The sequence below is a fragment of the Poromitra crassiceps genome (genome assembly GCF_964638095.1).
Source record: "Poromitra crassiceps genome assembly, chromosome: 19".
Lineage (NCBI taxonomy): Eukaryota > Metazoa > Chordata > Actinopteri > Beryciformes > Melamphaidae > Poromitra > Poromitra crassiceps.
In genome coordinates, this window is record NC_139646.1 from 14,885,245 (window position 1) to 14,889,578 (window position 4,334).

Consider the following 4,334-nt stretch of genomic DNA (forward strand, 5'->3'; position numbering starts at 1 on the left):
CCTTGTTTTTTTTTGTGATGTTTTGATGTTTTGAAAATCACAGATCTCAAATGGGATTTCCACTGATGCGGACATTAAATACGAGAGGCATCGATATTGAATCTGAGCTGAGAATGTTTGCGAGGCACTGGGCCAGTTTCACTCTTCTCTTCTTTTGTCTTTGTTTCTTTTCATTCAAATTATTTCTTCCTAATGGAAACATCTGAAGATTATCCGCTTTTCTAAAAAAAACATATTCAGCCTTCAAAGATTCCAACGCATTAATACCACTTTTATTCAATTGCATTTCATTAAATTGCGTTTTATTCCGGCTGTAATGATACAGTCACCAGCAACCTTTTACTGCAGGACTGCTCCAAATCAATCTAAACAGCCCTGGACACATGCCAGAAGACAGCCCCTCCCTCCCTCCCTCCCTCCCTCCCTCCCTCCCTCTCTCTGTATTGTAAACGAGCCTGTGATATTCCAAGAGGCCCTCGGTGCTGTTCCCTCATTGATTGGCCCGGCAGATTAATATCAATCGTTATTTCTTTGCCTTTACAGTGGCTGTGGAGTCAGAGGAAGTTCATGCTGTTTAGTATGCCTTTCATGCTCCTCCTGACTTCTTTGATAAGTTCACTGGTACAGCAATGACTAAAGGACTGCAGGTTTGGATAGTGCAGGCACAGGCCACGCCCCCAGGAACAGCTCTGGGCTCGGAAAGCCATTTTGACGTTGTGGCCGAGCTCGGTATATACATACGTGGAAAGAAGCACCTGTGAAACGACTCTTTGAATTATCAAGTTTTCAATTATTGGGTCAATTTTTCTGTAGAAGCCACCAAGAGCTGTTTTCTGGAGATCCCTCTGTCTCTATGGCTCTGGCCACTATAACCAAAGACGATGGGATTTCAAGCAAGACGGTCGAACTTCAACTCAGTTCCTGTCATTTTGGCACACGCGTTTAAGCCCAATGACCAGACCAGCACATCCGGGTCATTTGCAAAACATGAAGGCCGTGCCCCTTTTTAGGGGACAACGCAAGCCACTCACGTTGACTTCAATGTCAAATAGCAGTACAAAAAAAATCTGTAAAAAAATTACAGAATTAATTTAGTTGATAAATGACCCAAAGACACCATGACATGACAATATTATATTTCAACTGGGCCGGCCATAGATAAGATACAGCAAGATACATCGACACGAGGTACTTGCCTTATGGACGCTGTATCCAGTTTCCACAAGGTTTTACATGCATCGTCCACATTGACGGTGTCACCCCTACTCTATTAAAACATATCTATCGCAGATGCGGTTTTTATTTATTGATTGTTGGTGAAACTAACAACACAGCAACTCTTCGGCGTATCTCTATCAAATTAAACGATTTTAAATAGTTTGTTTGAAGTGGTTTCGGCTTCTTGTATAGTCTTTTACTATGGTGGGTTTCCCCTAAAAAGGGGAGCGGCCTTGGCGCTGGATGCTTGAAGACGCAGTTCTGGTCTATGACTTTCAACGGACACGCCCACTTAGAAGGTTTTCGACAGGTCTGAGCTAATGGAGTCAATGGGAAAAGTCAACGTGATCTCAGATTATGACAGATTCTTTTACCCCCATATTCATTCAAGTAAATATTCGGCCCATTCTCCGAAGCCACATATCTTCAGAATATTCGGACACTAAAATGGCATTTTTCAGACAGACAGATCAGGAGAAAATTAAACTCTCTCAACACACTCTCATGAGATTTGGCAACAGGAACTCATCTTAACAGGGAGCGATTAGCTAAAGCTAAAGCTGAAGTTCGTTGATGTAGTAGCTAAATCTGTGGCTAGATTTTTTTTTTTTTTTTATGGAATATCTTAGTTTGGGAACTCACAATCTCTATTTCAAGTTAGCTTGCTCGGTCAGCACTAACCCCGCGTCACCAGGCACAGTGCTCTCACAACACTTCAGGTGAGAGGTGACCACGTGACCATTTGGGAGACTTGCTGCTACCATTTGTTAGAATTGGCGGAGCCTGCGGTGACCCATCTAGATAGTAATAGAATATCGATGCAATAACTCCGCTCATGGATAGGCGGGCTAAGATAAACACTAGAATCTATGGTCCAACAGGGACTTTTTTTTGTACACGCGCTTGGTGAGCACCTTTCATTGAAATGAATGGGCCGCCATCTTTGAATGCCTCATCCATAGTTGAATACATCCATGGGACAGGCGCCAAGAGAATATCCATTGGGTACAGCATGAATCAGAAGGTGTGGTCATCTCTCTACAATACCTTCATTTCTTAGGTGCATTCACCTCTTGAAAATAACGTGTTCAGCAGTTTTCAGACTGGAGCTGTTCAGGCATCGATTGAATGTACAGTATGCATCAGTGCTATATGACAGGATCTGTTTGTTTTCTCCCCCTCCAAAGAATGAGAGGTGGTTTTACAAAAGGGAGGCTGTGAATAATGGCTAAAGTAATGTGCTTAAATACATTTAAGTTACAGTTGAGAGCAGTCTGCCCCCTCTGGTGTTTTTCCTCTCCTGTTGCCAGTGGACTCTGTGCCAGAGTCCTATCGATTGGCACAGTCTTTGAAAGTCATCCAGAAGAAGAAGGTTAGCACACTTTGGGTCCCCCCCCCCCCCAACTTCTACATATACATACACTCACATGTGCACACATGATCATATGCACACATGACATGCATGCACATACATACAAACACACACACACACACACACACACACACACACACACACTGCACACACACGCAAGCGCACACATTCACATACATATTCATGTGCATACAACCATGTCCAAACACACGCAAATTAAGTCCCTCTTTTGCAGAATGTTGAGAATTAAAGTGTATGTGTGTGTGTGCGTGTGTGTGCGTGCATGTGTGTGTGTGTGTGCGTGCGTGCGTGCGTGCATGCATGTGTGTGTGTGTGTGGTGTGTGTGTCTGGTGTCCGCTCTGCTCGTATGTGTGTGCACAGCTAGCCAGTGGGCGATGTGAGCTGTGTTTTATTAGGTTCATTGCCAGTTTGACCCTGACCTGTCTCGACCAGATATCACCTGACATGACAGTAGACATATGAGCTGCCTTCTTGACCAAACACACACACACATACACACACACACACACACACACACACACACACACACACACACACACATACATATAAATGTAGAGTCGTTTAAATCTCAGATCCGCGCTAACTGGTTACAATCTTGGACTGAAGAACTATGGCAGAAGCCAAAATTAAGAACTTACTGTTTATTTAAAAATGAATTTAAATGTGAAAAATATGTGATGTTTAATTTACCTAAAAGTAAGAGGTCCTTATGTGCTCAGTTACGATGTGGTATTCTGCCTTTACATATTGAAACAGGCAGATACAGAGGGACGGCGGAGGAGGATAGGATTTGTGAATATTGTGAATTGATGGAAGTGGAGAATGAATTTCACTTTATTTTGTACTGCCCCTTGTATCATGACTTACGAGATACACTATTTAAAAAAGTTCACTCCCCTGAGTTAAACCTGTTAGATTTTGAAGAAGGTGCCATACTTGAATTTCTTTTTGATAACATCTTTGCTTTTTCCGAATATATCTCTCATGCGTGGGATAGGAGGAAAAAGATGACATATGATAGATAATTCATATATTTTACTTAATACACATTGTAGTTAAATCTGTGTTTTGCTGCTGATGCCGCGTGCTGCTGTGTGTGTGTTTGTACGGTTTTGTATTGTTCAAGCACCGTAATAGATATGGAAATAACTGTATGTTGATGTGTCTGATAATCCCATGTGGGATGGGTCATGTAAATTGTCCTGACACGTAAATAAAATTTTCATTCATTCATTCATTCATTCATTCATTCATTCATTCACACACACACACACACTCGGGCAGCTAAGGCCTGGTATGAAGTTTGGGGTTTCACTAATACTGTAGCTTAGGGAGTGACAGGGTGAGTTGGAGTTAGAGTATGAGGAGTAAGTGAGGTCCATAATGATGCATGGACGCAGTGGAACAAGCTGGAGCGATGGAGGGAAGAAAGGGTGATATAGTACATGTGGATCTGAGAAAGAAGAGAGTGATGGTGGGGGGAGGGAGGGTGAAAGTGGAAGGGTAATTGAGGAAATTGAAGTTAGCATAAGGGAAATAAGGACAGGGAATTATGAAGAGCAAGTAAAGGACAGATGAAGATTAAGATCAAGATTGCTTTCAAGATTGCTTTGTTAGGCAATATACAGGAGGTGGATGACATTTGTCGCATGGACACACACACAGACGCGCGCACACAGTCGATAATTTAATTTACAGTAAGAGGTCAGCGCACTGGATTAC